The following is an 11786-nucleotide window of genomic DNA, read 5'->3' on the forward strand; positions in this document are numbered from 1 at the left end:
AAGCAGAAGGTCTGTAGTAAAATAGAAATGATGGCCTCACAAAGTCACTATTGGAATGTACAGGTACTTCAACGATGGTAACGTGTGTAGATATGTGTACAGTCGACTTGCTCACTCCTTACGGAAAAAAAATCATGGTACAAATATGCAAAAGGTTGTTTTTGAAAAGCTTTACTTTGAACAAATGTAAATAGAGGACTATGGTGCAGAATGTGCTTTTGGCAGGTTTGATGCTTGATGCAGCTGAACAAGGTGAACATTGTACCAGAGACCATCTCCCCCATTCTACTATGCAACAAACTTCTGGGCCTCCTGTCTCCAGGTGGCCCTCCAACCATCTCAACTGAATCTGACAACGCTGTGTTCTCTCCACAACACAGAGCTCACGACCACTGATCTGATAAGAGCGTAGCTTATCTTTGGCTTTAACTGACTAAATTCACTCAATGCTCCCCTAAAGCAGTCTGAGTGAACCACCCCTATTTCTAATGGTAGTGCAAAAGGCTCTGAGAAGATTCTGAGATATAATATTTTGTGGTGACAATCCTTGAAATCCTTATAGAGGTATTATATTTTTGGAGGAGTCACCCACATTAGCAGGTTAAAGGGAGAGATATTCCAGTTATTCTGACTATTCATGCGACTTCCTTTGGGGTAGTTATGGAGAGAACACAACACAGCACACTATTAAGAAGACGCCACATTTTCCCCTCTGAAGGAGTGTAAAGTATGTGTTTGGAAAAGTTCTGTTGGTCAAACAGTGTATTAAAGTGCTATCCTAAGTTGTTGTATCTACAAAAACAAAAAGACAAAAAAGCAAGTCTAAACTATGGACAGTTTGTTTCTAACGAGCAGAGATCTATTTTAGTAGTCCACTGAAGGTTTAGTTGTGCGCTTCAAACTCTGTGAGATCATGTTGTGCAGTGTTTTTTAATCCAACATTAAAAATGTCCACTGGAGCCGTAGTGGTTAGTCAATGCGTATTGCAAAGAGATTGTTAACAAGAAAACTTTTTTGCTGTTTATCATGTACGTAAAAAAATGAAGTCTTTCTAGATCATCATGTACAAAAATGAGAAAACAAAACAAAGCGACTGAATCTTCAGCATGCTCCTCATTTAAACTTGTGTTATGTAAATTGTGCCATGTTATTAAAAAATGTGAACTAATGTCTCTGTGCTGTTTATGACCATCACTCACTCATTTTGCCGACAGTGCACTGCGCATGTACACTGTTCCACAAGACACATGCTGATTTAATATAGGCTACAACAATTACGATTTTTAACATCACGGAGATTCAGTAGTACGTGGGCCTATGTGTCTATATGAGATTCTATGTACAGTAGTATGTCTAGGTCAGGGGACAGTAGACACACAAACACACACAGTCACACACACAGCATGCTGCGTCCTTTGTGAACATTGACCACTAGCAGATGTTAGTACATGATCGACACTGATGTCTTGTCAGGTCTCCCTGGCTTCATGTGTCTATACTGTCGATGAATGGTAGCGTGATGTTTTTTGTATTCAACAGAGGATGGGAAAAGTAGAAATCCAGCAGTCCATCATTTATAAATTATAGGCTATAGCAATCATGCACACAGCACCTGATGAAAAGCCACCATTCTGAAAGAGAAATATCCCTCCAGTCGCGGACATCAGTCATCTAGGATCCCCAGCTGGGATGTCATATGATGCACAGTTCATCACTTTTGTGAATGAGTTTTCTATCATATCAATCACAATACCTATATCCATCACCCAGACTGTCCAATGTAAAATTTCCCGTCCGTCAAATCACGAAGCTACATATTATTTCTTAGCTGTTTCAGCAACTGACAAAAGAGACCTTCATACGAAAATGCATTTGTATGTTCACCATTTCTACCAGGGGATGGTGCCAAAGTAGGCTACAACATACCAAATACTTTACATTCATAAGCCGACATCATAGTAGCTTACAACAGCAACGCGTATATTATCATGCTAACCTAATAATGCACATTAATTATATATAAAGCACAGAACACAGCTAATCTGTATGTAAATGGCCACGTAAATAAACTACCGGTGGTAGAATTAATGGCTACCTGTTCACCTGCTCGAGTGTATTCTGCTTCTTTAACGCTAGATGGCGACAAAATATAACCTAAAAATATAAATAGCCACACCGCAACAGAGAGCTCCTAATGACGGGCATCTAATGACGGGCATCCACAATATTGTGCTTCGTGTTCTTTCTCTTCCCCCTTCCTGACGTGACAAGATAGAACCAGTCTTGCAGGTTGACAAACTTTGTTTTAACCCCTCTTTGGTAGGCTATTTGTGTATGTGGAACTGTACACCATCATTGTATGCCGTCCGACAGGATGAGCAGGACTAACAAAGAGAAGAGAAGTGGTTTCTACACCTGACTTCCTTGTGAAAAAACAGCTGATGGGCTTTGTCACTTTAGTTTGCACTGGTGCACTTTGATCCGTAGGCTATTAAAGATCTATATCACTATAACTGTATCAAACGATTAGGCTACCTTTAAATGTAATCTTTCATCCTTAATTTAATCTTGTATATGTAATGTTTACGTAGCCTAGGCTATAAACAATACATTTTCGTGATTTCCATCCCTTGATTTCCAGTGGCCATAGCCTACTGGCCTCAGGTAAACACAACAGCCTCTTGTTGTTCAGGGCTGGGAACATGTTTACCATCCACAATACCTCTCAGACACAGGGATGAGACCAGATTACCCCTGGCCCCTTCTTAGTGCTCTGTCGCCTCCTCGGCCACTACAATCCTACAACACACCGCCTGCAGCACAGAGGCCATTAGATTGCAAGGCTCTTCTCCCCGACAACAATTCTAATCACATCCAAAGAAACATGCTCCCTCTCTCCTAAAAATACCTCCCTTCTTATAAATGGGAAAATAAATACCCCAGTCTCTGTGGTAATGTTCCCCTGATAGTTGTCTCCCCTGAGAAATGAGCTATAAACACACAACTGGTAGGCCTATTCATCTGCACACCATTACTGCTTCAGTTAATGGAATTGATGGAATGGCTGTTTTCCAGGGGGAAAGGTATTTCCGTACACACGGTTCGTTCATCATCAAAGGGAGGGGGAGGAGGAGCCGACATACAGGGAAAATAAATATAACACATATATCTTCAATATGTAGGCTACTCATTAAAATTGTAGGCCTATTCTACGGAATTAATTAACTAGCCTACCCTATAGATGAAAGGCCAGGTTTAAATTCCCCATCCCAAACCAATATCATCTATCTCTCAAGAAAGAAAAGTCAAAATGGCCTATCAAATGGATGATGTTTAAGGTTCAAATTTCAGCTAGAAGAAATGATTACCTCCGCCCAGCGGGGTGGCGTAGCCTAAGTAGGCCTAGTCTACGTCCGTCCGGTAGCTACGTGTCTGTCCGCAGGATTACGCCCAAAACTATACTGGACCGATTTTCATGATACTCGGTGGAAGGATGCATGCGCGAACCAAGAACACATTAAATTTGTGTACGGAACGGATCCGAATTACAGGCGGGCCATTCACCACAATTCATTTTTTGGATCAGGATTAGCAAAAACTAGGCTATACCTGACCAATTTTCATGAAACTCAGTGAAGTGGTGTTAGGCCAACTTAGAACCAACTAGCCTAATTTTGGAGCAGAAATTTTGGAGCAGATCCGAATCCCGTGACAGGACCACAATTTCTTGGTTCTTGGCTTGCTTGCTTGTTTGTTTAGCAGGATTACGCCTAAGCAAAAACTACCTGACCTATTTTAATGAAAGGGGGAGGATCCGAATCACGAGCCGCCAAAACTCGCTGGTGTTCTGAAAAGTTGGCCTACCTCCTCAGGATGATCTACACCCATTATATTATGTTTAGTGCATCCTGTCAGGTAGGAAATGTCTATCAGAACGCCCTTCTATCCATTGCACTGTGCTTAAACCATGGGTAGCGCATCCTGTCAGAGGAAATGCATATCAGAATGCCCTAAGACCCATTATTATGCTTAGGACATGTTGAAATGTCTATCATAATTTCCTACCTGACAGGATACGTTACCCATGACTTAAGCACAACATAATGGATCATAAGGCATTCTGATATATATATATATATATACATTCTGATAGACATGTCCTACCTGACAGGATGTGCTACCCATGAATTAAACATAATATCATGGGTGTATAGGTCATCCTGGGGAGGTAGGCCAGCTTTTCACAACACCTGCCATTCACCTCCATTCATTTTTTAGACCAAGTTTACGCTAAAACTACCAGTCTGATTTTCATGAAACGTGGAGGGGTGTAGCCTACAATGGGTCAACTAACAGCCCATTAAATTCTGGAGTGGATCAGAATCACATGGTAAGTCCACGAGCTGCCCAAACATGGCAAGACATTCATCTCCATCTCCATGAAATGCGCTATACAAATAAAGCTTTGATTGATTGATTGATTGATTTGTTTTTTGGACTAGGATTACGCAAAAACTACCACTTTCATGAAACTCGGTGGAGGGCTGTAGCATGGGCCAGTTTAGAACCCATTCAATTTTGTTGTGCACAGAGCCACAAAATGCATTCAGGGGCGGAGGTCTGCTCTCTGAGCACCATTTAGTTTATTTGTGTTTCCCTTGAGCACCTATAGGCAACATAGATGCTGATGCCCAAATTCAGAATGGTTCATAGCCTAGTTTTTCATAGGCTACAGAGGCAGTCACAGGCATGACACAAATATTGTCTTATCCACAGGCAAACACATTTTCATACGATTTTCATATCATTTTAATTCTTATTAATAAACATTGTACGCTACATCAGCTCCTACTGTGCATTATTGTAAGATTTGAGATTGTAATTCTGATGAACTAGTAATATATTGTACATAGCAGTGCAGTACTCCCCTGGCCAATTATTTAATTTAATATGATTTTCATATTTTATTCTTATTAATAAACATTGTACGCTACATCAGCTTCTGCTGTGAGTGCATTATTGTAAGATTTGAGATTGTAATTCTGATGAACTAGTAACATAGGCCTACTGTACATAACAGTGCAGTACTCCTGTGGCCAATTATTTCCAGACATGAAAATATGCTTTATTTTGAGATCATGACAACATATCCTTCTCATGCAGGAACTGAGGCAGGAGAGCATCATTAGGCTGTAATTGGGTGAAGCTGTCACATTCCACTCCTCATAGACAATTGAATGAAATGAGAAGCCGTTTTCCTGCAGTTTAATCTAAAAAGGTACTGTACCTGTACCCTAACTGGCTCCTGAAATACCCCGAGTTCAGTGACCTACTGTCTTTCTGTACTGTAACTCTTGCCTAAAAACCACCTTTACAGTAACTTCATTAAAAACAAACTGTACAAACCTTTGTCTCTGCCTGCAGGGTTATGACCTGATTCTATTCTTGAACCCCGTGTTGGTCACTCTCTAACAACCTCAACAAATCTTTGCGCTAACGCTGATAGCTGTTCCCAGAGTAATAAAAAGCTGATAACTAACTGCTGCAATCTCATGTCCCTCTGGGAGGGACGCCCCTCCTTGATGAATCTTCCTCTCGCTGACCCCTGGAGCCCACCTGGCTCTCTGTCAGATCACACGGCTGGCCTCTGCGCTCTCATCCCCTCTCGCTGTTCATGTCTGCTCCCTGACCCTGCCTTGTCCCCCGGGGGCCGCTGCTCTAGCATGAAAACAATTGAGATGATCTCTCTCCTTAGGGCAGTGAAATCAGCCCAATTTCACAGCCCTCCCCGCCGCCTGCGCCGCCCCCCAGGGCCCGAGCCCCCGCTGTAGAGCATGACGGGTCGGTCTGGGGGGGTGGGGTCCTGATCTGGATGGCGGCGCTGTACGTGCGCAGCATGACGAGGGAAGGACACTCTAATTGCCCGTCTGTAAATAGCCTGGGGTGGGCCGCTGTCGTCTCCAGGGGTCTGTGGAAGGAGAGGGACGGCCCCGTACCACTAAATCACCACCGTGACCTCTGACCTCACTGTTGCGACGCTGGCTGATGCTACCGCACTGTGTGGGGAAATACACTCGCTCACACAGACACGCACACTCGTACACAGACACAAATTCACACAGATTTATCACTGACATTCCCATGGTAATAACGGAGATGACCCCAATCACAAGAGGCAGAAAAAGGCAAGGCATTCCATTCCCTGGCCAAGGCTGCATTTTCCATCGGGCCCTCCTGATTACTTGGCTGCACCGGAGGCTGACCGGCTATAATGGAGCCGCTGATTAACCGCACAAACCACCGAGCAAACTGCCGTCCCTCCAGCCGGTCCTCCGGGGTCCGCCTCACACCTGTTGGCGCTCATTTTGCAGAACGCCGCCGCAGCCTCTGGAGACCGTAGATGGCGGATAACAGAGCTGCCCTTCAGGCAGCCTGCCAGGCAGGTCAGACAGAGGTGGGTCAGAGGCAGCGTGATGAGGCCATGCTGTGATACTAGACCACTGAGAGGAGGATATTAAACCGGCTCCGCACCCCCCCCCCCCCCCCCGGCACGCGTCTGTCTGGCTCAGACCTGTCCTCTCCCCTGCATTCTTAATCGTTCGTTTCTCCTTCACCGCCATAGGGAACGTAGTGGAAGAGCTCCTCATATGAAGCTCATTCAACACCTGCAGAGTGCTCCCATAGCTGTTGGCTTGCTTATGAAGGAAGCGATTGAAATGTCACGTTTGCCTGTTCCAGTGACTTTGCCCTGCCCAAAACAGCTTAAAATCGGACAGAATGAAGCAGCCAAGCAGGGTTTAAGTGCTGAATGAAAGGTCATGTCTGTGCGTCGAGTCTCATCTTCCCTAGAAATCATTTGTTATGGCCAAGGTGGCATTCATTAAAAGTATTATTCGCCCAGAAGTAAGATAATTGTCATCATCAGGATAGTCAGAGGTGACCTCAGTTGAACCTTAATAAGATGGTTCACCTTATATGATGCAGCAAGACACTATGTAAAATGTACCATATAGACGATCATATATACTGTACATAATGTATATACTGTATGTATGCATGTACCATATGTATGTATGACCATAAGTATGTATGTATGTATGTATGTATGTATGACCATAATCTATGCATGCATGTATGTATGTATGACCATATATGTACAGTATGTATGTACGTACAGTATGAATATGTGTATGTGATGGCAGCCAAATGGCATCTGGGTTCGGTTTACTGTTCTCCTCTCTTCACTGGCAGAGACGACAAATGAGCGAACAGCAGCTGGAGGATCCCCAGCAGACACCTTGCCCTCCCAGAAGTAGTGTTGGGGGTAGAACACTCTCTCAGTGCTCCTGGAGCAGTCTGATGATGAGCTAGTGTCGCCTACACATGGCAGCTCCCCCGGCTTCAGACGTGGGGTCTAGCGTTGCGTATGGATGTCTGGAAATGGTGGAGTCCCTCTCTCCCCCCACACCCTCAAAAACACAGGCTCTGCTGGGACAGGAAGCAAACCATGGGAGGAGAACAAGTTGGATTAGACCAATACATTTAGAGGGGCCTTTTGTTAGCGGGGGGGGGGGGGGGGGGGGGGAATTGTGCTTACAAGATAAATCATCCAGTTATGCAGCCGGCTTCGACTGTGTACAACCAGATAAGGTTGCCAAGGAAACTCTCCTGGACAACCAATGAGCAATCTCCCCCCTCCCCCCGCTGCTGCCCCCCCCCCCCATCCCCTTCTGTGCAAACAATTAATACCTAGCACAGAGAAATGGGGGGGGGGGGCGGGTGGCAGGGGAGAGGCACAAATCCCCAGGTGCTTAACAAAATGCCAGTCTCTCTCTCTCTCTCTCTCTCCCTCGCCACAAATGGAGACAGGGCCGGGGAAATCTGAGCCAATACATAATTTATCCTGCATTAATTCAATGCAAGTAGAATGACACACACAGCCCATAAATCCAATCCATATATGCAATAGCCAGACAGCACTAATGTCCTTTAAATGGATGTTTTGAATACACAGTCGTAAAAGGGGGCCATTACATGAGTATGAACATTCATTGTGTGGCTAAGATGGCGAATGTGATCGCAAACCCAACACGGTGCATAGACCCAATGTGATTAGGGAAGCTATTGAAGTCATTAGGATCCATGAGTGACTTCGACTGACCATAGATCAATGCACCGGGGCCCTATCCATTACTGACATCCAATTATAGCCAGGGACGTCCACCTCACACTGCCAGTAAGTGCTCCAGTCTTTTTATTGGCCACCTGTCAACCCGAGTCAACACACAGGGCTACTGGCAAATGATCAGCTATGGATTCTCTCCCGTTAGTCCAGATCATTAGCGTGATGGTCTCGAGTGAGTAAGGAGACAATGAGGTCAGTGCCGCTTGAACTCGAGATAGTCCTGCAGACAGGGGTACAAAAACCAGCAGACGATTCCTCCCGTTAACGGTTAACTTTACATTCCTCTGTGTTCAGCTCAGACAAGCGACGATTTAGGAGGGCTAATTTAGAAACAAATGTTGATTAGCCGAGACTCATGGTGCAGTTAATTACAAACCACATTAGCTGAAGAGAGGAAACGGCCTGTAAAAGAACAGGAGAGAAAGATAGCAAATGTGGACTTCCCTTCCTCACAAAGGCAGTGATGAAGTGTGAGGGTGGAAAACGCAGTCGGGAGAATATCAGTGAGTCAGCATGAGGCTAAAGGATACGTGTCAGAGGGCTTATGCTGAACAAAGACGTTAAGTCACGTTCATAAAGTCGAGCTAGGGCAGAAACCTGAAGGTGTTATTCTCCGGCTCTCTCAACAGAGGCGCAGTGTTGGCTGGTTGTGATCATGCCTCCCGGCTTCACTGATTAATTACAGTCATTAGGTGGTTAGAAAGTCACCTCACCTGGTGCTGGGGGTGAAAATCACTGCCTGATTAAAATTAATCACAGTAGAAGGCCGGCTGCCCAGGGGGCTGCTAGGAGAATGGAAATTAGTTTGATTTAAACCAAAGTCAACAGCTGCTCCTGCTACTATGTACTGGAAAAGAAGCAAAACGTAACCTTCTTTTCATTTTGCGGACTTTTATTATTCAAAAATACAGCACGAAAAATACACGCACATAAAAAGAAAAACTATAATGGTCTTCACACAGTGTGCAAACCCCAAACTAAAAGATCTTCATACAGTATTAGTACACTATTTTAAAAGCTACAGTTAATATCATTAGTAGTAGTACTTCATTTCTGAGTGGAGGAGGGCTGTACAATGTGACTAACTACCTAATGGGTCTGTACAGTTTGTCAGCAGCTGAAAGTCTAACTCTACTAAAAGGCTACAGGGACCCGATCCAGACAGTTCTCACACACGCAAACACGCACACACCAAGTTCCCAGGGTGACATGGCAGACAGGTTTGACACCTCGGGGAGGAGCAGGGGCTCGGTTTCGTCTCCACGTCCTTCCTGTGTTCAGGAGGACACGCCCCGCCCTGTGGGTGTGGGATTACACCTGCCACCACCAGGAAGTGGAGCGACTAAGAGAGCTCCACACACCCGTCACCTCCCCTTAGTGCCACACCTACATGCCTCGACATCCTATTCACACACACACACACACACACACACACAGAGAGTGCTTCAGCGGTGCCCCCCTGAACCGGGGGGCATTCGTTCCCACTGTCAAGACCCCCAGCGTCACACCTCTCCGGGTTTAGATATATACACCTGCCAAGCACAGCAATGCAGAGCGCCATACAAACTAACATCAGACAGACCATTAGATTGTGTTGTGATTAGATCTAGGGATAGTGTTACTTTTACAGGATATTTACAATACAAATACATGGAAAAAATACCTTTTTAAAAACCATACATGGGACAATGCATTTTAAACAGACAGAAAAAGGAATCATCAACTTGAACGAATCAATGTTTGAAAAAATACAAAACAAGACATGAAAATTGATTAAATACAGTGGCAAAATAACATGTATTTGTTTTAGCTGTCACGGGGATTAACCCTTCACTGGCTCTACAGTATGCTCAGTTCTACAGGTAGCAGAACAACAATCAAAGCATTCTGCATGCTTGATGATGGTGGAGTCCAGGTCCAGATCATACCACCAGTATAACCACCAGCGGGGGCTTGTGGAACATCGTCTGGCTCCATTAAAACATGCACACAGACGCGTGCGGAGAGCCTACGGCAGCTGCATGTGGTTCTGGTCCATAGGGGACAAGGCACCGGGACAGTACATGTCAATCACAGACCCCCAGCTGTCAATCACGGCTACGCAGGCCACAGAGAAGCACCGTGGGGGGCCGGGAGTAAGACGCGAGAGAGACCAGCGTCTCTGGACAGAGAGAAAACATGGGTCTTTACATGAGAGCCCTGGAAAGTAATGTAACTGCAGCAGCCTAAGCCCCAACACCGGCCGGTCAGCACTCCAATGCTTATATAGTATTATCATATGTATCGTATGTATATTATACATTATGTATGCTCCTGTGTCCCTTCACTTCCTCCACCTACCATGTACAGTAACATATGTGCACAGACAAATCCTTCATTTAAAAAGCAATTTCATGGTAATAGGGCCGCTAGTAACTTCACACTGACCATTGCGAGAGATATTCACGAAACTGGATAGCAGCGATGTAATTACAAATAGATATCAATTACTTGGATTAAGCTAAATCAGGGAGACCGCTGGGATGGAGTCTAAAATGCCGACGATGACGACTAAACGGTAGCATAGCTACTGCTGCAGGGCTGTTAATAAGGAATGTGAGAGGGAGATGTTCAGGGGGGTCAGCAAGGTTTGGGGCGAGGTGGGGAGAGGTGGGGGGGGGGGTGCTGATGGCAGTCAAACACAATTAGATGAGTTTGCTCAGTGAACCCTGCTCTCCGCCCTGTTCTCCAAAACACTGCCTGTTCCAAGAACTCGGGGGCAAGCCGGGCAAAGGGACAATTATCCACCAATCACACAATGTGTTGACCTCAACTCCCCCTCATCAACACTCCTGCTCACCCATGCTGGACCTTTCACAACGGTCAGTGTCTGAATGGTTGACCTAATTGCTCCCAGAACTGGTAAATCTGACCATCAGTCAGATTGCAACCTCAATTTACACCAGTAGTTTCACAACTAAATATTTAATAGCCACATAGAGGGGTCTTCTTCTATCTTTTTAAAGAAAAGAGGATAAAATCTAAATTAAATAGTGCTGTAAAAAAAAAAAAAAAAAAAACATGATTTACAGAGGTGAATAAAGATGTTTCATCAAAGTGGGGGCAATTCATCCATAGACAGAAGTTCATAGTACAGTCCATTTCCCACGGCCAGAAACAGACATTTACAAGAGAAACTATGTACCCTCATCGGCCAATCAGAGACCTGCGTCTGTTCTGAACACATCTCTCTGGACAGGGGAGGCTAGATTAAAAAACTAAAATATCATGCATTCAGCTATGTACAATAGAACCTGTAAATTGACCATTTGGGTGGATAGCCACCCGAGAATTTCTCTCTTTTTTTGTTTGTCAGAAAGTTCAGGAAGTAAAATTCAGGAAAGAGAACATAAAAGCGTGTGTTTGTTTTGCAATTTCAGTAAATATAGTTCATGTGGTCTGATGGGGCGGAGTACTGAGCCTCTTCTCCTCTCAGCTCCTCACCACCCCCCCGCCCCCCAGGCAGGGAGTGGCCTCCCAGGTGTAAATAGTGGAGAGTGGTGAATTAGGCTCAACTGGCCCCACCCAGCCCCCCCCCACCCAATCCTCCTCCACGTCCCAA

The sequence above is a fragment of the Borostomias antarcticus genome (genome assembly GCF_949987555.1).
Source record: "Borostomias antarcticus genome assembly, chromosome: 15".
Taxonomy (NCBI): Eukaryota; Metazoa; Chordata; class Actinopteri; order Stomiiformes; family Stomiidae; genus Borostomias; species Borostomias antarcticus.